At 47.1% G+C, this 23,257-nt stretch overlaps 1 protein-coding gene and 1 long non-coding RNA gene across 2 annotated transcripts in view; one reads left to right on the forward strand and one right to left on the reverse strand.

The window, feature by feature from the left end:
- Positions 1-2,196: 2,196 nt before the first annotated feature.
- LOC116497376 lies at positions 2,197-3,666 on the reverse strand. The gene is made up of 3 exons (XR_004254101.1): positions 3,551-3,666; positions 3,333-3,424; positions 2,197-2,325 (listed from the first exon to the last, which is right to left on the reverse strand). It is a non-coding gene; the product is annotated as an uncharacterized LOC116497376 (long non-coding RNA).
- A 1,747-nt stretch (positions 3,667-5,413) lies between these two features.
- Positions 5,414-23,257, forward strand: part of TAOK1 (TAO kinase 1) — a 62,395-nt gene continuing 44,551 nt past the window's right edge. The window contains exon 1 of the mRNA XM_032200756.1: positions 5,414-5,472. The gene's annotated coding sequence lies outside the window, so the exon portion shown is untranslated. The remainder of the gene's footprint in view (positions 5,473-23,257) is intronic.

The following is a 23,257-nucleotide window of genomic DNA, read 5'->3' on the forward strand; positions in this document are numbered from 1 at the left end:
AACTAAATCATTGCAAAGGTCCATCCAGAACCCTTCTCCAACAGAAGACATGCCTACCTGGAGTTTCTTGGTAACCTGACACAGGTGCAAACGACATACTGGCAATTATTTGTAGTTGCCCAGCTTGCCAATTGCTGAGGAAGGAAGAGCTGCTGAGTCACACTGCAAGCAAGCCACTTTTCCACTTTTGCCTGGCTGCCCAGAGGGTAGAGTGGGACAGTCACCAGGCTGAGATTCTGTTTATGCCTGAGATTGATTTTCCCCTGTGACAGTAGTAAGTACTTGTGCCTCTGTTTCCCCACTTCTTAATGGACACCTCAACTCCCTTGACTCACGGGACAGGGATAAGTGCACAGCAAAGAACAATTCTGTTTGTCTAACAGAAAGCAGGAGAAGAGTGAAGCAGTATTGTTTTTGTGTAATACAAATGGGGTTATGTAATAGTGTCAGTATTGCCTCATTTTTGTCATTATGGCCTAACAAACTGTCAGAAGGATACTGCCTGACATGGTATCTTCATCCCAGTGAATGTACTGAGCTATTTAACCCGGTGATACAAAACCGGATCGTTACAATCTGTAAGACTACCTCGCTTCTTTTTGACCAACCTTCCTCCAGAACATGTTTTTCCTGTATAACCTCGTAACCCATAATAATGGCCTAAACTACGCTATAGGAATGATGTCATGTTTCATGAGCTAGTAAAAGCAAAACAATCCCTCACTTGTGCATTTCATAACGAGCAACACACTAAAACACACAACCACTTATCTTTACAAGCAGAGAACAAGGTGAAAGTTGGTTTCTAAATCAGTATATAATAGATTCGTAATAGCTTCTTGAAAGAATCTAAAAAAAAATGGATCAATTACATTCACTTACTTGACAAGTTCCCTAGAACAGAAGCAGTGACAAATGCAGTTCATAACCACAATTATAATTAATAACTAAATTTCATTAATTCAGGTTCCATGATTTATTCTGCAATTTATATTTGTTTGCTTAAAAAAAGGTCAGACTAAAGCAGCGTGTGGACTGAAGACTAAGGAAGGTATGCCCGTGATTACAGTGGCTGAAACTGCCCTAATCACACTCTTATCGTTCCTTATCTACTGATAGTATTTATATAGCAATGATTACTGAAGTAGGCCCCATCACTCCACTGAGTTACTACTGCACCAGCGCCTTCGTGTTGTAAGAAGTTTATACTGCTAGAGGTGTTGTCATTCTGCTGAGACAGAAAGCCAAGCTTCTCATCACTTAAAGTCATTAAAAAAAATAAACTATGACACTTCTGAAGAAGTAGGGGTGTTAACCCCAATGTCCTGGCCAAATTCCCAGCTTGAGTAATTACAATGCGCCTTGAATAAATTCTTGCCACAGCTTCCGTTGGACACAGCATTGTTCTCTACTTCCTCTCCTACAGTATTATGTAGTGCTGATGCATGCTCTTAAAGGTCCTGTCTACAGGGGAATGTCGTAAGGGTCTACCCCCAGCCCAGCTCTGCTGCAGAACATTGGGAACACCACACGGAAACCAGTTCTGCCTGTCAGCTGAACCGTTAGGCAATTTGTAATTTTTATTTATTGATGTTCTGGCACCTCCTTCAGACAGAATTAACTTTGTGTATTGCTATCTGATAGATAAACTGCTGCAAATCCCAGATGCAGACATACGTGATGTTGTTTAGTTTTTCTTTAAATCAGCTAGATTTGCATTAATAGGCTAGCAAACTATGCTAAAGCAATTTAAGCTTCCTAGAAGCCTACTACAGTCAGCAGGAAAAGCAACCAAGTCATACCTATTACAACAGGCCTAGAAAACCATGTTAAATATGTCTAGTTCAGCTAGCAACAATAAACATTGTAATTTTTATAGTGCCTGTTCTTTAACAATTTCAGTTGACTTTTTCTAAACGGGTGGTCCACAGCTGATACTGTTTACTTTTGAAGCAGTCACTGAAGACTTATCAAATGTATATCTAGCACTTTAAATAAACTACTTGACAATTAATAGTGAAGCATTACTCATGTTTTTCAGCAGCCACCATTAGACTCTACAGCTTTTTACCCAGAGATTTTATCTTTTTATGTGTGTAATACAAAGAGCTGAGGCCTAGACTCTCTGCTGGTGTTTTGCTGGGTTGGCTCTACGTACCTCACTAACTGAAGCTTTTACTCTCATAATTCACGAGCTTTAAAGGCAACTTGTCTGCAGGAAGAAGTACAAGACCAAGATTTGGAAGAACCTGATCCTTAATTCCACCTTATGACCCCATGGGCAGGCATATCACTCCCTCTTTCTGCTCCATTTAGTTCTCCCATCTCCAAAAAGTAAACGATACCCACTAATGTGACAAAACAAGTACAAAAAAAAATATGTTTATAGGCCATGCTGAACAGATTTGTGTTAAATACTATTGTTCCAACATTTGCAAATACAAATATTTACCTTTCCTCGTAGGCCCTTAATTTCCCCAGAAGCATGCATCCAAAACCATATTATTTTTAAAAGACAGAAACTGTAGTTTCAGAAAGTGGATGGTTTTATTTTTGTGCCATTACAAAAATGCCTTTTAACTTGTCAAACGATACGCTACAAATATCTTTGGCAGATGAATGAAACCAAGTTTCCTGTCATAGCTGCCAACTTCAAGGTTGAGATAATCAGATAAACCTTTAGTTTGCCTTTCCCAATACTTACAACAACATATGTTTGAAGTGATCCACATTTGTCTTACTTTTCCTACTGGGATTTGAAAAGGCAAAGTATTAGACCACTATGTGACACGTTTGCAAAACACTAGATGTGGTCCACAACTATTACAGTCAACCTCTGTTCTCAACATTCCTTAGGTTTCCTCTACCCCAGGTTAAATAATCCCCAGTAGTTCTGTCTGCTTGTTTGGAAGTAAATGTGAAGTTTAGATTAATAGTCTCCAGTACCATCTTCAACATCTGCTGGATACAAAGCCTTCTTACGGTACAAAATACCTCTTTATTTATAGGAAAAATAGGAAAGATGTTTGCTTGGTTTTAGTAGTATCAGTAATATAGGAGCTTACAGAATTGTATTGTTTTATACTGGGGACACCTCAAAGCTCTTAAGTGTTTGCAGGGCACCTTATAACCTGAGAACACTTACTTTGTGTATAATCCTGAATTTAAGAGTGAAAGCAACACCTGCAAGAACACCTCTTCCAAACTTTGTCACTTACGTAATTATTTCTATCGATTTATTATCTGGACATCAGTATAAGTTGTTATTTTGATGATTCTTTGCCCCCATGCTCCTGAAAGGGAAAGCAACTATAAACACAAGGGCGACTGACCTCAGCGATTTCCTCTGTTCAGACAGGAGCACAATGCACTTAAACACCATGACAAGGAGACTTGGATTGTTTAGAATTCCTCCAGCTGTAATCTATGGTAAAAACAAATAAACAAATACGTGACTACAAGACACGATAATTAATCCCTGCACGAAGCCAACTGTTATCTCTAGCTCGTAGACGGAGATACCAAAGCACACAGAGGTTCAACAACCTACCAAGTTCAAAACCCACCGCTGAGAGCCAAGACTACCGCTCAGGAGGCCATGTGCTCGCTCTGTGAGATATTTTTTTCCCCTCTTCTGGCCCTAAGCCAGAGACGGTTGGGGCAGGCGGCCTGAAACACGCTGCTGTGCTCAGGCCAGGGGCGCTGCAGACCCCTGCACCAGCAGGCCCTCAGGGGTACTGCTGGTGGCTGAGCTGCTCCAGCACAGCCCTGTTGGGTCTCACAATTCTTCTTCACAGAATCACACAGAATTTCTAGGTTGGAAGAGACCTCAAGATCATTGAGTCCAACCTCTGGCCTAACACTAACAGTCCTCCACTAAACCATATCACTAAGCTCTACATCTAAACGTCTTTTAAAGACCTCCAGGGATGAGGTCTTCACCCCCTCACCTGCCCCCAGTCCCCACCTTCCCCATCCCTAATCCCTCTTTCTCTCCACACCTCCTTCCTCAAAACCCTTCCTCAGTTTCCCCTTGGCTCCTGCAGCCCCACGGTGCTGTTACACCCTCAGCTCCCCCAACCTCAAGCAGAACCCTCTCAGCCTCCCCCTCATCCCCCTCATTTCCCTCACACCCCTCAAGTACCCCCCATTTCCCTCACACCCCCTAGACCCCTTTGCCCACCTTCCCATCCCTCAGCCCCCTCCCATCCCTCAGCTCCCCTCTTCCTCATCCCCCTCCTCTTCCTCAGCTCCCCTCTTCCTCAGCTCCCCTCTTCTTCCTCAGCCCCCTCCCATCCCTCAGCTCCCCTCTTCCTCACCTCCCCTCTTCCTCAGCCCCCTCCTCTTCCTCACCTCCCCTCTTCCTCAGCCCCCTCCTCTTCCTCACCTCCCCTCTTCCTCAGCCCCCTCCTCTTCCTCACCTCCCCTCTTCCTCAGCCCCCTCCTCTTCCTCACCTCCCCTCTTCCTCAGCCCCCTCCTCTTCCTCAGCCCCCTCCTCTTCCTCACCTCCCCTCTTCCTCAGCCCCCTCCTCTTCCTCAGCCCCCTCCTCTTCCTCAGCCCCCTCCCAACCCTCAGCTCCCCTCTTCCTCAGCTCCCCTCCTCTTCCTCACCTCCCCTCTTCCTCAGCCCCCTCCCAACCCTCAGCCCCCCTCTTCCTCAGCCCCCTCCTCTTCCTCTCTTCTTCAGCCCCCTCCTCTTCCTCAGCCCCCCCCTCCACCTCACCTCACGCCCCCATCACCCCCCTTTACCCCAAACCTCTCCCTCACCCCCCCCTCCAACCCCTCCTCGCCCCCTTCCCTCCCTCCACTCCCACAGAAGGAGAGGGGGGGGGGGGACGAAGCAGAAGGAGGAGGAGGAGGAGGAGGAGGAGGGCGGCGAAGTCTCGCGAGAGGGGCGGGCGGGGGCCGCTGGCTGCGGGCAGCGCGGAGCAAGCAGCGGCGGCGGAGGCGGAGGCGGAGGGGAGCAGCCGGAGCCCCGGGAGGCGCTGAGGGGAGGCGGCCAGGCGGGGCGGGCGGCGGCCATCGCGGCCCGGCCCGGCCCAGGCGAACCCCGCTCGCTCCGCCGCGGGCGGGCAGGCAGGCAGGCACGGCACGGCCCGACCAGCCGCCCGCCCGCCCTCCTTCTCTCCCTCCCGCAACGCCGTGAGGCCTGGCCGCGGCTCGGCGAGCGGGGCCCTGGTGGTGGTGGCGGTGGTGGTGGAGGAGAAGGAGGAGGTGGTGGTGGTGCTGGTGCTGGTGGCCGCCCTGCCATCTTAGCTGCCGTGCCCCGCCGCCTTTGTGCCCGCCGCGCCCGGGCACCCGGGGGGGGCCGGGCCCGAACGCCCCTCCGGGGGCGCCTCCCCCCGCGGGGCCGCCGCCCCTTGCCCCGCTCCTCCTCCTCCTCCTTCTTCTTCTCCTCCTCCTCCTCCTCCTCCTCCTCCTCCTCCTCCGCGGGGGGCCGACCGGCGCTCCCAGCCCGGCTGCGGCGGAGGGTAAGGCGGGCAGCACCGCGGGGGGCTCGGGGTGGGGGGGGGGGGTGGGGAGGATGAGGAGGAGGAGGAGGATGAGGAGGAAGAGGAAGGAGATGGCGGAGCGTGGGGGGGGGGGGGCTACGAGGAGAGATGGAGGGGAGAGGCGAGGCGGAGAGATGGTTGGTGAGGTATGGGGAGGGGGGGGAGGAAGAAGAAGAAGAAGAAGAAGAAGGCGGCGGTGGTGGTGGTGGGGCCGGCGCCTCCCCCGCCGGGCTCTGCGGCACTGCCGCAGGACCCGGGGCCGCTTCCCCGGCCTGGGGGGGGCTCCTTTTGGGGGGGGGGGGGCTGCTCCTGTGGGGGGCTGCTCCGGGGGGGCTCGGGGGCTGAGGTGGCGGCGGGGAGGGAGCGGTAATGGCGCTGCCGGGGTGTTCCCCGCGCCCCGCCGCTGTCACGGCCGGCTGAGGCCTAAGGGCTGCGGCCCGGCCCCCCCCGGGATTTTGGGGATTGGGGGGGGGGGCGGGGGGGGGGGGGAGGTCCCGATGGGCCCCTCTCGGTACTCGCTACCCCCCCCCCCCACCCCCGTGTTCCCGCAGATCTGACCGCGGATGCTTTATTTTTGATGATTATTTCATTATTATTTGATTATTTTTTTTTTCCCCCCAAGCTCTTTTTTTTTTTTTTTTAATTATTATTTTATTTATTTATTTATTTTATTTTTCTCTCTCTTTTCCCTACCCCCCCTCGCTCCTCCTCCCCGAGCGGTGAGTTCTCGGTGTAAATACCACTCGGCGCGGCGCTGGGGTGGGATCGGGAGGAAAGTGACCTATTTTGAAGGCCTTTTGATCGCTTCCCCCCTCCGAACGGGCATGTGCCGGCCGATTCCGTTAGCCAAATAGCGTTTCCCAACCATTTTAATTTGCCAGATTAAAATATCTCGCCGGGGCTAGGCTCCTGCAAGCCGGCGTGCGGGTATGCCTTTAGACAACCTCGCTCGGTCGCCTCTGCTGCAAGCCTCTCGGGAGCCTCGGAGTTCACCTTTGTCACTGTGGGAGCAAAAAAAAAAAAAAATAAATTAAATAAATAGAAAAGAGAGAGATGCCCGGCTGCCTGTAACGTGCAGTTGTACCATTGTGCTGGGCGCGGTAGGAGAACCGAGGGGGGGGGGGGGGAAGGAAAAAAAAAAAAAAAAACAAGGATTAAAATGGTTGTTGTCAAACGTAAGATCTTTACGTGTCTCGGGAAGAAAACGGCAGAGGGGACTTTGGGGTTATTTTCTGAGCAAAAGGCTCGGTGTCGGTGGTGCTCGCCCCTCCTGCTTGTCACGGCGTGGGGCGTTTGGCCGGGTGGCATTCTGGTGGCTGAGGTTACATGGCACTTGCCTTAACTACTTGGCCAAATCGTGTCCTTCACCTTTGCCCATCGCGTTTGGAGAGCCCTCACGGCCGTGTGGCCCTGCGTGCCGAGGGCAGATTAATAAGATGGTACCTAAAGGTTTGGCTGCTATCGATTCCTTACTATTACTGCTATTTATAGAGCGTGTGACATGGCTCTTGTTTTATGTATTTGGGTAGAGGTTACCGGCTTGGAATGCTTCAAATGAAACGTTCCCAAAATACCACCCCTAATGCTTCATATATTGTTGAATGGTACAGCTCAGATCCCCAGAGTCTGAAAAATAGCTTTGGCTATTAGCACGTCATAATAGTGCAAATATTGTGGCAAACCCTGATATATTTTGACACTGCTGAAGGCTTGTTTTCACTTCTCAGGATTACAAAACACCAACTTTTGTTGCAATAAATGCAATTTTAGATATGTGATCCTTGAAACAACTCCCGAGTCTACGTTTTTGTTTCGATTGCCCCTGCTCCTAGTGAGCGTGCTGTGATTTTTGCTGCTTGTGTCCAAGGACAAACCTAATCAACAACTGGTTCGAGCCTTCGTGTTAGGTTCTCCACAACACTGGCCTAGTTCTGGCTGGTGCCTTTGCCATTTTTAGGACTCCTCTTCCTTTTATCTGTTGACTCAAATACATTGATAAACTTGAACCTCCATTTATCCTTTGAACTTGAGGGAATGTTTTTCTCCTCTGTTAAGAATGTCTCGCTGAAGAGAAAGGGATTCTGGCGGAACAGCTTAAATTAAATTTAATCTTGTTAAAAACTGGCTGAAGTAAGAACTCCTTGGGTAGTTTGATTTTTATTTATTTATTTATTCTTTAACTAGGCTGAAATTAAGTGCTGCATGTAGAGGAGCAGATGTTGGTGTCAGAATTATGTACAGATAAGGTGACTTAGGCCTCAAGTGAGACTGCTGGAAAAAGTTATCTGTCACGGCCTTCCATTGAATTCTTCTGCAAGCTAAGTTGGAGAATTTTAAGTCTGTACTTCCATCTAAATAACATTTCCATTTGTGCAGCTTTCATCTGGGCCTTATCCATGATAATTCATCAGGTTTTGTCACTAGAGTAACGTATTTTTAATGTGTTGTAAGACAGCCGCCGTTTTTGCGCGTGGTGAAATATATCAGAAGAGAAGCAAATATCACACCAATAATTACATCTTCAGATGTATCCTAGTAGTGAATTTCCTGTAATGGGGATGTTTTGTGGAGAACAATAGATGTGGCAAAGGATTCAGAGATTTGTTTTAAAGATGTCGTAGGTAGCTGACTCTGCAGCAGAGCGCCCCTTGGACGCAACCTGTGCGTTCCCATCCCTTACCCCAGGTGGTTCCCAGGTACTTCGTCTTGGTGCTAATTCTCCTTTCCAGCAAAGAAAGAGTGGATGTGCTGCTGCTGTTCTCTCTTTCCTGCCTCTTTTGCAAGAATATGCTTCTCTAACTTTGTAGAGCCTACAGAATAGTTGCAAAATATTCCTCACATAGGTTTATTGGGCAGTATATCTGTGTTTGTCGAATAAGAAAATGTTTAGGGTTGATCTGGGCCTCTCTGATCCAGCAGTGGTAAAGAAGCCGTGATAAATATCTCTTCTCCTATTCCACTCTCAATGTATTTTGGAGAACGCTTGCATAATTAATAAGATCCTATCTTAGAAGAATTTTCTCTTCATATTAAAATCCTTTTAACTACATAATATTACGTTGAAGCGCACACCAGAAGCTCTGAGGACTTCTGGCTGCTGGTGTTACCAGTGGTGATCCTGGCTCTTGTCTTCTGAATCACGGTGGTGCTGGCCATTGTGTGCTCCCTTTTCCAAGTGCACTATGGAGCCTGAGGGTTTTGGTTGTATTTTCTTACACAAACCCAGACAAAGAGGAGAGCTTCAGCTCCGGGCCAGAGTCACGCCTGCATCAGAGAGTGTCCCGAGCCTGGGTTGAGCTGTGGATAATGTTGGTGCCCTCCTTCAGTCAACCATGTCTGAGACAACCTTTGTCATAGCAATACAGAGAGGAGTATTTCATTCCTTTTATAACTCATGAGTGTGTCCTACTCCTCTCCACAAAATGCTCGTTCTTGACTGAATGGTGCAGAACAAATCCCCGGTCTGTGCCGTCCTGTGCTCTGTGGTGAGTTCCCGAAACTCTAAAAGTCGATTTGGTTGTGTGGTGCCATCCTCCACCTGCTTTTCTGCGTGTGTCACTCCAGTGTTTCTGGTCTTTGTCTGATCCTGAGCTAAGCCCCTGCGGCCGCACCAGCAGAAAGCTGACCTTGGGAGAAATCTGCATGGTTTGGTGCTGGTTTGGTGAGCTCGGCTGGCTCAGCACACTGCTGGGTGAGTGCAGGGACAACTATGGGCACTGGGCTGCACGAGAGCCCGCAGCTGGATGGAGCTTGTGCTGCCTGCCACCACGGCTGGACCGAGGAGGGACACTCAGATACAGTGGTTGGTGGCACCTCTTCCAAAATATTTAGTAGCTAGGTTTGGGGATTCTTTGTTTTTGTTGTTCTGTAATGGGCGGAGGAGATGATCACCCTACATTGATTTCTGCGGGGAGAAGAGACTGGAAAAAAATCCACTGGATAAAGGGTCAGGAAAGCACTAATCCCCCTGTGTGAAGCTCCAGCGGGAGCTCAGCTGTTCAGAGCTGCAACAGAAAGAGTGAAAACGGAACCTAAAATGTAAAAACGTGAAATGAGAGGTGAAGTGCAAAGTATCTGAGGGGCAAAAGTGCACGAAACAGGAGGGAAGGATGGGGAGCTGTTTGAAGCACGGGTGGCTTTTAACACCATATTCCTTCCTCCTTATCTAAGTGCTCATTTACAGCACAAAACATGGAGGCAGAAAGACTTTCTGAAGGTCCTTAGACATCAGACAGCATAATGGGTGCTCCAAACATGGTTTCTTAAAGCATTTTTTTTTAATATTTGATGATCACTGGGATGACAGCCTTCTTTATTATTATTTTTTGAAATTACCAAAGGGAAGCCATCGAGAAGTTTTAATACTTCATCAGAAATTATTACACTGGACACTCTTGACAACTTTTTTTATTTTTTTGACATCCTGCTAAATCTTCCTGGTTTCTCTGGCAGAAGAAAAAGCAAAGTAGCCACCGGAAACATCTGACAAAAATTGCCAAAACAGCCAACAGGCTTTGTTAATCCAAGGTGATGGCTTCTTACTTGGTGTGGACAGGAGGTGATTGCTCTGCCTCTTCTATCGCTTGGCTAGAAACCCTTTTGATTTTCCTCTAGGGGTCGGGATGGGGTGACAGCACGAGGTTTGCATATTGGGTTTTGTCCTTAGAGTGGAAGAGGCTAAAAATGGTTTGTTTTGGGGAAAAGTTAGATCTTGAGGGGAAAAAGTAAAAATCGCAGAACTTTGAAGCTTGGCTCTGCCGTTCTGTGTGCCTGTGATCTTCTGCTGACCCTTAGAGCAGTCCTACAGCCATGCAAATGTTTTGTCAGGGTGAGATGTAATTTTGTAAGAACAGTTTTCTCCTGTGCTCATCCAGGGTAGGGTGCTGCCAGGGCAGCCTGCTGTCAGTGCGGGTGCGCGGTGTCCGAATTTGGTTAGGAGCCTCTGCTGTGTGTTGGGGATGGTTGGGGATGCCAAGCCTTATTTAAAAAGTAAATTTGGTTCAATTTGGGTGTTTAATGTTAATTGCAGAGATTCTTGCTGGTAGCTTTTGGATTGAAAGCCAGCGTGTGTTTTGCTGGATTTCTTAAATTGCAAATCAAGTTGGTTTCAGTCTTCCAATTAGTTCAGCTAAACCTAAAACCCCCCTAATTCTCCCCGTTAGTGCACTGCTGGTCACCAGATCTCCGAGTGGCATCATCCTGCAGGATGAGCACCCCTCCTTGTGCTGCTGGTTCAGCTTTGGTTCATTTTGCCCTGGGCTGGCTTCGAACCCAAGGAAATCGTTGGAGTCCAGGACCTTGGGACAGGCTGCGTGCATGTTGAAAGATAAGGAGCGATTCTTCCAACAGCTTTTGGCTTGTTCCCCATCCCTGTGCTCAGCCTGTTGTCCGAGCACCCAGAAACCTTTCCTCTTCCCTGCCACACCACTGCTCAAAGGTTGTAGCAGCCCCGCGAGCCTGTTCCCAGGGAGCTGTTGCGCTGGGATTTCTTGGAAAGAATCGCATGTGGCACTGCACATGTTCGCTGTTTTGGTTTCCCTCCCCCTTCTTCATATGCAATTGTCCCTTCCCGCCTCGGTCCCCTTTTCATCGTTGCCTGTTCCTCCCTGCCCCAGCCAAGGAGACGAGAGGAGAGGTTATTTTTGCTGCTTCTCAAATAGGCCACGAGCGTGCAGTGAGGAGCGCGGTGACTTTCTCCGTGGGAAGCCGTCGGTGGCTGGGATTTCTCAAGCCGTGTCCCCCTGGCAGCGCGAGATGTTCCTTCGCTTGCAGCCTGCAGTTGTCACCAAGCTGCCCAAGCTCCTCCCAGTCCCCACTTCCTTGTAACCCAATCTGCAGGGAGATCATGGGATTTGAATGCTTTTCCCCTGCTCCCAGTGTTTGGGTTGTCCCTGCGCTCCTCGCGGAGCCATCGCTGCGCCGCGCTCTCCATTTCTCTGGCTTTGCCTGTTCCAAAAAGCAGTTGACAGTTGTTAAAATCAGTTCTGGGCCAGCCACGATTTGATGCAATTAAACTGTGTTAAATGCGTTCCAGAACTGCTTCTTGGCCTAGATAGCAAACTAGTTAAACCCTGGGTTTGGAAGCTATTTCTGTAGGATTTGACCCTGTACCCTGGGTGAGCTCGCTCTCTACCTTTGTAGATCTCAAATGCAGCACAGGGTCTTCTGCCTTCCCGTGTCTCCTGGGGCCTTTTTGTTGCTCTTTGCTTATCTGAGCCTTGCCTTGAGAATTACAGGCTGCTCTAACCCTAATAATCTCACCCCACCACCCAGAAAGACTAAATGTGTCGCAGCGATGGGATTTACCCTGGCACCAGCTGAACCGGTGCAAACCCCACTTCATACCTGCTCGGTACACCTAGCACAGAGGCAGGCTCTGAGATAGAGGTTTTTGTGAACATTTGCCATTTTAATTAAAAAAGGAAGGTAACCTAGGCCTCGGCAGAACCTCCTGCTGGCTTCTAGAAGTGCTTCTCAAAGTTGGGAAGGAAATAATGCCACATTCACAGGCAGTGCCTTACTGAGAATGCCAAGCTCCGTTTTTCTTACAGGTTAATTTGCCATATAGGCAAACCCTGAACTCTTACCTGGGTTTTTGGCTTGATTTTCCTCCTTCCCTTTCCACGCAAAACCCCTCTAACTCCTGCTTTGAAGTATTTGGAACTGGGTTAGTCTCTGGCTGGAGGTGTGTGGTAGAACCTCGTGTTAATTCTTGCCGGGACCTGCCCGTTTTGCAGCAAGAATGCAGGCAAACCCATCTGCATGCTGATCATCTGTCCTTTGAGGAGAACGGGAGATTATTTTTCCTTCGGTTAACACACTACGTGGGCAGACGAACCCCAGAGCATCGCCATTCCACAAGCCTCAGGTACCTGAGTCAGGGGACAGCTTTTTCGGGATGCTCGGGGCTGAGCTCCGTTGACCTGGGGGTGGTCACTGCAGTTATTTCCCTGCCCTGGGACCAGAAGGTGCTGCTGGAAGCTGCTACTGGAGGAAAATGGCCAGAAATGGCCTGGGCTTAAGAAGGGGTCTCTATGAGAGCTTTGTGTCCCAAGCAAAATATGTTGTGGAAGAAGCAAGTCCTCACCCAGGCTGTTAGTTTGGTTTGCATTGCACTACACGTTTTAAATTGATTTGCAAAACCAAGACCGGACAAAAGATTTATTCCTGACTTGACAATACCGAGCAGAGAGCTCTGGATACTAGAATAACATGACAATTGTTTACTTGGAAAGAACATGATTTATATTCACTAGCTTGTAATTAGTCAGGAAAGCATAAAAAAAATAATTAAAGAATGATTTGTAGTTTATTAAAGAAATGTTTTGACAGTCAGTTTTTGATGTATATATCAGCAGTTCTTTTATTTTTTCCCCCATATTTTGGAAGAGCCCCTACATTTTTCAAATTCTTTCGTTTAGATGGCAGGTGTTCTTTCTGAAATAGCCCCTATCTCCTAAAATAACGTGTGAATTAATAGAATTAATATTTTCAACTATCTTGTATTTTCCCCTGTTGCAGGAATTGGTGGCTGTGGGCCATCGCAGCCAGCCTGGTCCAGCACCAGGGTGCGTGGCCCCCTTTCTGTAGCCTTTCACAGTCTTCCCGTTGCTCTCTCTGGTATTGAAGGCTGATAACTGTAGTGGCTATAAACTGGCATAATCACTACGCGTTTTGCAGGTATTGCAAATATTTTTATGTTTAACTAGAAATAGACGTCGTTAATATTAATACGGGGAGAAATGAAATATTAATCCACAAATAGAAATTTCAGTAAGCTGTAACACAGGAAGATTGTCTTAAATATGTGATGCTTTTATACTTTCCTCTGAGCTGGCAGGGTGATAATGGTAATCCCCGGATCTTAATTTCATCCCTAACTCTCAAGGTACATGAAATGAGTGATGAATACATATTTGTCTCACGTTTATATGGCAGGGGTAGGGAGGTCCAGGTGGAGCAATGAGTGATTTGCTCATGATCTTCCTGGAGTGGCTGACCTACTCGTAGAGCAGCCTGCAAGGGGGTTTTGTTTCTTTACATATTCACTATAGATTTTTCTCATCACAATGGTCACTTAATGTTGCTTGTGAATGAGCTGGATAAATGGTGAAATTTGTAACGTGATATATTGCTGTGATGGGACTCGTTGCCTGATTTGTGCTTATTTTATATGGAAGTGTGAAAAGGGCCTTTAAATACGCCATCAATCGGTCCTTAAACTTGATGAACAGCAAACTCAATCTTTTTGTTCTGGAAGCCAGTCACGCCCAGGGATAACTGGGGACGGCTCACCTAAGCAAAAATATTCCTGAGTGTGTGCAGTTGCAAGAAGGGGAGGTTGTCTGGGCATCTTTATGGAGATCTGTGAGGGTGAAGTGTATCCTTTTATCCTCTCTGTGCAGTCCCTACCATAGCTGTATCCCAAACCTCCGTAAGGGTCTGGATGTTGTGCAATGCCATGACACGCTGATGTTTTTGGTAAAAAAGCTTTCTCACCTGGTGTGCTAGGAAGAAAGAAGAGCTTCGAGCCCCTGTGCCTGCCAGGAGTCTGTAAGCATTGGGCTCAGTTCATCGCAAGAAACTTTTCATCTGTTCTGGATTCTGCTTTAGCTGTCTCCACAGAGAAGTTTACAGCATTGGTATTCATTTAAAACATATCTACGCAGTAAAATTGCTGTGGCTTAGTTGGAAATAATCAAGCTAAGGATTATATTGCTTCAGTTCCATTATTTTTAAACTTGGATAACTGAAACAGCATAAAGGCCTTGAAATTTGAGCCCAAGTGTAGAAGTGCTCAGTGTGCAGGACCTTGGTTTGCTGCGGGATTTCAGTTTGGTGTTGCCACAGCCATGGAGTATACAATTCAGTGAGTTTTTTTTGTGTGAAAATCTGCTTTTAGCTTTGGAACTAACACCACCTGTGCTGCTTTGGAATTGTTCATACCTATTTAGCGTCTGCATTGCAAAATCTACCTCCCTATTTCCACGGGTGTTGGAGAAACAAGGCTGCTAGGGCCCTGTGTGAGTGCAAGGGGAGTATCGTGTGAGGTGTGCTTCTACTTGTCTGCTTACGGTCTGGTCTGGAGGCATCGAGCACCTGCTGATTTCGGGGTTTTCTCTATGTGATTTCATGCCTGTGATTAGCATTTCTGAGGACATGACACATAGGGCCTCACCACGAAGGTATGTTCAGTAAATACATAAACAGAATTACAGCCATGGTCATTGTCAGTCTGTCCTGACTGGTTTCCAGAGGTAACCCAACAGGACACGGCATGCTTCCTTGGGTCCGTGTGATATAACAGCTCTCAGGCTTGAAACTTCTCAGGAAAATTCCTGCCCTGAATGGAGTTCCCACCTCCTTTTGATGCCTCCTCAATGGCATGTGTTTGTCTTTTGTTTTTAATGATCAGGGCAGGATATTGAAGTATTTAGATGGCGTATTCCAGCGCCTCACCATTTTATTGTTCGGAGACTTCAAGTCAAGCTCTGCAGAACACTTCAGCTGCTTCACAGAAATCTGTGGTTGCATTTATCCGAACCCAACCATTTGCTTTGCCGGGATTTCTCAAGGTAGAAGATGACTGGTAATAATAGGACCTGTAAGTTCTGGGAGGTGTGAGGGGTGTGGTCTGATGGCATCTTCTAAAAGCTTTTTCTGGAGAACATCTCGGAGCAGTCCCTGGTTAGCTGATGTTATCATTGCTGCCTTGTCCCTAAGTTAACAGCAAGGCCGTGTTTGTTTTGCTGTTTGGAGAAACTATTAGTATTCTGCCTGAATTGAGCAGGCTGCTAATAATACTGATCAGCTTCTGCATAAGGTGGAGATGGCAATCTCATTAATTTTGTATTTAATTACCAAAAAATCAAAGCAAAGAGCTCTGGAATGATTTGTAACCATTGTGCTGTTCGGTAGCTGTCAGTGGAGCCACGTGACCACTATATATTCAATATTTAATTCTATCATTTACCTGTTTCTTTTTGCTTTGCTGGATTTTTTTGGTATATTTTTACTTAAAATTAAGTCATAAATTGTTAAGAGCAAGGAACATGATTGTGTGGCATCTGGTTTGGTGCCTTGACTCTCCACGAAGCATCTTGAAGCTTCTCTTCAAAGATCTTGAAGAGATTTCTCACGTAAAGCCTGTTATTTCTGAGCCTGCCAGCCACGTCGGTCTGTTGAGCTCAGGTTTGACTTGAGGGATAGATCTGCTGGTGACGTGGGGCAGTCAGCTCACGGGCTTCTAGCACGGACCTCTCCTGAGCTGTAATAAACACGGACAAGGTATGAATGTCTCCTCTCGGCAGGAAACGGGGCTTTCCTGCTGCAGATGCTGCTTTCTGCATGCATGCACATCTCCACATTCCCCCGTCTCTGGCGTAGCGTATTGTACTTGCTCTGCAAGAGGGCTGCTTCCTAGAACGCTTACCTCACGTGGAAGAAATAATTTTATAAAGCTTTTAAGTAAGAGCAGCTTCAAATTTACAGCGACTCAGACGTACTGCGCTCTGCTTTGTTCCGTCATGGTAGAAGCCACTTGCCTGTGTAACTCGAAAACAATAATAAAACAGGCATAAACAGGCATAAAACAAGGCAGTGTTCGAGGTATTTTTTTGGCGAGCAGTAAGTAAACACCTTTCACTTGATTCTGCCTGGCCTGGATAGCGTCAGGGTTGTCGCCTTCCCCTTTGGAATGGCTGCTCGCGGGCAGAGCTCCGAAGGGGAAATTCTTCTGCACGGACATGTGGAGTTGTGAGTTGTCCAAACGTTAACAACCGCAGGCAGCCCCAAAGTTGAAGCTTTTATTTGCCAGAGAGCTCCTTCGCCCTTGTTTGGGTTTTGCTTTTTTTTTTTTTTTTTTGTACGTGTGATGTCATCATTCTGCGAGGTCTGCGCTCCGGCGTCCTCCAGGAAAACAAAACAGGGGACGAGACCGGAATTTCAAATGCAAGAAAACAAGCCGATCTGATTCTTCCTCTCCTCCCGCCCTCTTTTTCTTTGAAAGGAGCTTTCAAGCTGACTTTTTACAGCAGGAATTAGTTTAATAGAAAAAAAGAGCGTTAGGAAGCACGGCTATTTCTCTCCAGTTCTCACTACCAAGTTCTCCAAAATAAACTTTCCTTCCTGCCTTGTGTGCTGTAGGTAGTGAGGGATGTGATGCCTCCTGTGTGCCAGATAGGAGTGGATGGCTACCTTATAAATAGCCAAGGCCTTTAAATATCCAAGTCCTTATTTCAGGGATCTTTTTTTTTCTTTTACTGTAACTTTGCTTTGTTTTTTACTGTTCGGGAGACATTCAAGCAAGCGTGGTGTAGTGGCTTATTGCCACGTTTGTGTTAGTTCCTTCCCATAGAACTATCCCATATAGTTTTTAGGAAGTTGTGGTACTACCAGCAGCCTTCCACTGAGGATACTGCAGGCCCTGGCCAGGGTCAAGGGAGCAGCCAAACCCAACGGTGTGACTGCTGCAACCAGGCTGGAGCTGGAGGTGTCCCGCAGTTCTCGCTTTTTGGGAGCCCTTCAGTGGCCCAGCAGCCACCGCCTTCCGCACACCGAGCTGTACATCCCACCTAAGCACCAACACGTTGTTCTTTTCCAGGCTAGAGCTCATTCATAATGACTTTGCAAAATAATCTGCAGAGAGGTGTTTTTTGATATTTGGAGGACGTAAACGCTGAGTATTGGTCTTCAGAGGTAGGTTGGGGTCTCCAAAAAGCCGTCCAGATGCAGTAAGAACTTGGGGCAGCAAGCAAGGCTGGAGCTGATACTCTTTGCCCCGGTGTGTTCAGGAACTTTAATTAGTTCCTGGTTGCTCTTTCTAGCTCGTGTCCCAAAAGTAAATACTGTTTTCTGGCATGGCACGTTGGGTTCTCAGTAGCTCCCTGTGCAGCTGGGCTGCAGGGGTGATCCGCATGCGGTACGAGCGAGCAGCTCTCATGGTTTGCTGGCCGGTTGTGAGGGCAGGATCTGCCCAAGGTATTCGGGCTTGTCCTACTTTCCCTGCTCAAAATACAAGATCCTTAACGTGTGTAAAATGGACATCTGGCATCCCCTTGGTTTACTGGCCAACAGGAGCAGTCAGCAAATAGATCTTCCTTTTAATATTGAAACTTGACTGGTTTTGTTTTTTTTTCCCTAATTTGTCTGTTCCTTCTGACAAACAAAAAGCATAATCCATCATTCCAAACTGCTGAAAAAAGAGGCCTCAAATTGCCAGGTATGAAATTATGCTGCTTGTTCACTTACCAGTAGGCAACGGCGTGCCAGATGTTTCAGAACCTACAAAGAAGAAAGTTCTTTGTACGTGTGATGTTAGTATTCACAGAAGGTGTCAGATTGACAGCCTTGGAGATTGTGGAGATTGGAATGTTATTTATCCCTATGAAAGGTGCAGTGCAGACTGCAATAGTGCAAAAATTTCTTTCCTTATTCTGCTGTTACACCCTATTAGTGCCCTTCAGAGGCAGCCCCCAGGCGTAAGGAGCACTTTCTCTGTGCCCATTTAGGTAGTTGGCTGCTTTGATGAAACTGCCAGAAGGATATGAAGGTGTTGTTGTTGTTTATTTTTGTGATGTGGGTGCTTGTCTCTTGAAAGCCAAATAACAAGAAAGGAATTCACTAACATCTGCCTCTAAACAGCTCCTGCAGCAGAGGCAACCTTCAGCCACCACGTTCTCCGGTCGTATACAGGCTGCCAGGCTCAAGTGAAAAGATGCTAGCCATCCTAATTCATTCAGTGAGTTATTCAGTGAGTTACCCATTCTTCTGCAAAGCTGTAGCACAGAATCAGGTAAATATATAATGCTGTTCCTTGTTTTAATAAGCTGGGCACTGGATGAAACTTAGAAAAAAAAAATAAAAAATGAAACGACCCAGAACTTGTTCATTTAGCAGTTGGCATAAGGAACTGGACATCAGACCTTTCTGGTTGTGCTGTGAACTTGTGTGATCGTAGGTCACCTCTTATTCACATAGTTCACATCTTGTTTGTAAGGTAAGAATGCTTATTGCAACTCTACCAAGCACCCAGCAGATATCAGGTGCTTTTTAAGTGTCTATAATGCAAGTCTTATTCTGATGTTCCATTGCAATTTTGCCAATTGAATAATACCTCCTTAGGATAAAGTGCTGCAGAAGAAAAGGACAGGAGAAGGAGCAGTGTTTGCACCAGAGTTCGGACCCGTGTAAGACAATAAATGCCAAAGACCTGTGAATGGAGATACCGTAGGTGTGGTCCTGCTGCACTGACACGGTTGGTTGATGTTAGTCATGCAAAGCCTCATTCTTCCTCATTCTGCAGGCTGCAAAACAATAGATCTGGGTTGTGATCTGCTTGCTTCAAGCTGTGGTGGTGATATGTTTGAATACGGTTGGCTAATAACGTTCCAGCTTCAGAATGAATCGTCTTTATTTCAGAAATATGGCTTAATTTTACTTTTAACCAACAATTAAAAACCATCAACCGCAGTGCAAACCATCGTTTCCATCCCAAAAGGCAAGCCTCTTTGTTAAAGCTTTCAGTGTTCACCAGGACTAAATTTCTAATATATAAAATTTTAATATATTTGTAATATTGTTTCTCAGTATGAAATATCTGTTATGATAAAATTTAAATATGGATAGCAATGATTAATTAAGCTGGACTTTAGGTAACAGCTGGTCTTCTCTAGCATAACTCCATCAATTCCATCACAGCATTTTTCACTTACTGTGAGGCAGAAAAATCTAATTTTCTTAAAAAGTAAGGACTACTTCACTGCAGCTGTAGCTGACTGTAAGGCAGATCCTTCAGTAATCGTAAGGAACCTGGACAGAAATGGTGACAGTACTGAACTCTAATGCAGCCAGCTTCTCTTATTTTTTAGGAGTGTTCACCAAACTCTCCAGGGATATAGGAGGGTCTCTGGGAGCTGTCATGTGGGAAAAGTGTAGTGTTTTGTGTGAACTCAGGCCCATCTGCTAAAACAAAAGTGGAGAAAGAATGCAAAGACCTGGTTCTAGGAGAAAAACAAAACCAAACCACATCAGGGGATGTCTTTTTGGAAACTTCTAACATCCCACTGCTCTCCTGAGGCTGTTCCTGGGCTGTCTTTGTCCCCTGATGCTTTACTTCTTCCATATCTTCCCAGACCCAACCCTTTTGTGGTGTATCAGTGGACAGTGGTGAGGAAGCCCTGCTGACCACACAGCTTAATCCTGCTCAGGCTGCATGGAGCGGTTACAGCTCTGGGCAGTGGCTCCTTTGTCATCTTCAGCCTCCGTACTTCACACGATGGTGTGATTGTGTCTCTGAGTTGTGTGGTTCGGCTTTGGCCAAGCCACTGCCTCGAGATCAAAGACTCCTCGCAAGAGCCACGACTGCCAGCTAGCAAAGCGCAGGCTTCGAGCTCAGTCCTGCCAGTACCGAGCGCTTAAGGAGGGGTATGAGATTATTTTAATTGGCTTTTCCTTTGCATTGCTGTTCCTTTACTGCATCTCTCAAAGGTCAGCCTCAGAAAAGTCACCTGTTGGCAGCTCCCTGCTCATGCCAAAGCTGAGGCCGGAGTCCTTGAAGCGGGCAGGACAGCCTTGTTCCAGAGAACCGACGTGAGAGCAGGGTCCACCATATTTCAATTAACCTTTTATTTAAAGGCACAGAAAATAGTCTTCTCCATCAACTCAATCAAATTTTGGTCACCTCAACTAAAGAAGAGGAGTGGAAGTGGTCGCTGATTTTTTTTTTTCATTCATTTGCTTTTGTGAATGATTGCTGAGAACAGCTGGATTAAGCAGCTTTGTATGCGAGCGCACAAAGAACCTGTGCAATATAAAAGTGTTTGGATCTGTGCTGCTGGAATAGACCAATTTCTGATTACAGCTTTCTGTCAAATTTAGGATGGATGCGTTCCTACTGTAGCTGAAATTGCCTTTCCAGCCTTAAAATACTTTAATGCTTACTAGGTACATTCAAGGAACTTAAGCACTTTTCTTCTCACTTCAGTCCAGAAGAAAGTGCAGCATTTCTTGCTTGGGAGCAGAAGAGTTGGTGTACAGGAGGAAGGTTTTGGAAGTATTTCCAGAGTAACAGGCATGGAATGGAGCTTGAGCATTAAAACCTGCTCTGTGGACCTTGTTTCCGAGTTGTTCCAAGTATTTCCTTCAGGTGCAAATGTTCCCCTACCCCTTTCATGCCTTATATTCAGGACAGTTAGTGACACTGCCAAAACAAGGAAAGAGCCAGCTAGCTTTTTTAAAGCAGGCTTTTGGAGAAAAGATGTACTCGTTTACCTTCGGTGTGTGTGCAATGGCAACTGAACCTGTCTTTCTGGTGGGGAGGCAGTTAAGCAACAGGGTGCCTGAGCCCATGGGTTGATGGACATTTTAGGAAGCCCTCTGTGAGGTGAGTTCTGATACATTTCCTGGGCATATTCTGCTGGAAGTCTCTCCTCTCCTCAGCTTTACAGAGCCTGCAGGTCCTGGGATCGAATGGACCCATAGCACTTGAGCACTCCGTGGATGTATCTCCTTCCTGGTGGCACACAGACATCACAAGGATGCAGGCGGGTAAAACGCACAGCTCAATTTTTATATGAGTTCATCAGCACGGAGACTCCTTGCGTTTGCAAACCCGCTGCTGCTTAGCGAGGCCCACGGGGCGCTCCTGGAGCACGCGGGGCAGTGGCAGCAGCGGTGCAAAGCAGCACCGGGCGCTGCGTGGGCAGCTCAGAGCTGCTGGTGCTGGCCAGGCCCAGGGCTGCAGGGCTCAGGAGGACTTTTCCCCTGCAGCAGAGGCTCTCGTTTCCGTTTCCTAGACTGTCGGGAATCTCTGTCCTGCGCGCGGTGAATCATTCCTGGATAGCACCCAGGCAGCGTGGAGGAGGAAGGCGCCTGGTGTGAATGCAGGAGGTATAAAAGTCAGATGAGAGAGGGGAAATCAGAAGTGTAGTGAGGGACTGCAGAGGGATCAGAGAGGGATGAACCATGTCTGATGGAGAAATGGAGCCGGAGGTTTGCAGAAGAGGTGACTGGGGAGGTGGGGAGGGAAGGCAGCGAGCGGAGGTCGGTTGGCAAGGGGGGTGGCAGGCTCAGTTCTGACACCTTCTAATTCTGGAGCGCTTGCCTTTGTAACCTTAATCATTTTGTTCTAATACACTAGATACAAAAATTACATTATATGTTCTGAGGAATTTGGTTACTATGGCAATGGGTATAGAAGTACATAAGAGATAAGATGTCAGCAATCAGAACAGCTGTAATTCAGCACACAAACCCGTGACTGCCTGAATTTGGGGAAGCAGGCCGCTGCAAACTTCTGCTTCGATCTCGTGTTTTATTGCCGGCACGTCTGTTCCCGTGTGAAAGTGACGTCAGGGCTTCTACAAGAAATCTTTCATTTTTTTTTTTTTCAGGAATTTCGGCAGACGTGCCCGAAATTTCTGGGTAAACAAACCACATACCTCCCTCTGTGCCAGGGGAGGGAGGTCTCTGTGTTCCCACCCAGCCTCTGCATGCGCAGAGCGTTTTGCAGACCCGGGGACAAGTTAAAAGAGTGGCTGTCCTCGTGCGGAAAATAAATGGGACTGTACAAAGTGCATGGTCATGAGTAACAAGAAATATCCCGTATAAAACTGGTTCATCAGTTAGAAATGGAAGGATGCGAAAGTCTTGAGTATATCCTTTGGTAAGACGCTGATTGTATAAACGGAGTGCTGTGCGGCTGGGAAATACGCAGATGTGGAGAATTTTGATGTTTAAAAAAATGCTTAGTTTGGGACAGATGTGTTGAAGGACTGCTGGGATGGTCTGGGAAGTGGCTGTGTTGTAAGGGGAGGCAGAACTGGCCTGCTTTCCTGAGCTGGCAGGCTAAGGAGACAGTGCATGTCTGTGCTTGCCCTTATCCCTCAGTATTGATAAGGGAAAAGAACTGCTGAAGCTTTGAATACAGCACAGGAAAAGGAGTAAATCAGTGTAAGCTGGCACATAATAAATACAAACTGTAAATCGCTCCTAATCGGTTATTAAATTGATTCCTAATCAAATAGGAATGGGGTCTGGAGCAGCCTTGTAGTCAGGGTCGTGGCTTTAAGAAGTCCTCAGGGAGCTGGCCACCGGTTGCTAACTGGATTCTGCTGTAGAGTCGCTTAAAATAGCAGGTACAGGACTTGAAGACCTTCAGCCCTATGATCCAGCTATCCAATGGATCATATTCTGTGTCTGAGCCACCGGCACCCAAATCGTTGTGTGTATTAGTTAAGAAAAACATTTTCCCCTGTGAAACTGAATAAAACTCATTAAATTAAAAGGGTATGCTCGTTATCTTAATAGGCAGTGAACGCTGCTTTTTTGTTAGTGGAAGAGAAGTAGCCTAGGCGTCGTAGAACTTGCAGGAGAAGCATTGCCTCAGCTAGGTAAAATCGTGAAAAGGATGTTCTTTGTTGGCGTTTTATTTCGGTTTTAGGTTGTTTGACTAATCCTCTTGCTGTGTGCTATTTAAAAAGTTTTCCTGCTCAGTCATGTGAGGACAGGGAGAATAAATACTCAGCTTGAGCTGGAGCAAAACGGGACCGGTCCCCATTACCCTGGGGGATTCCAGCAGGGACGGACGTGTTGGGCTCCGGGTGCTCGGCGAGGGTCCTCCACTGGCTGCAGAGGATGTGGCAGAACAAATTGCACGGCTGCAGGAGGTTGCAAAGTGTCCTGATGCCGAAATACGTCCTACCTTTTTGAACCTGCTTGAAGTTGCAAAGTGGAGCAAGAAGCTTATATATGCGTGTGTGTGTGT

Source organism: Aythya fuligula, chromosome 20, assembly GCF_009819795.1.
Source record: "Aythya fuligula isolate bAytFul2 chromosome 20, bAytFul2.pri, whole genome shotgun sequence".
Lineage (NCBI taxonomy): Eukaryota > Metazoa > Chordata > Aves > Anseriformes > Anatidae > Aythya > Aythya fuligula.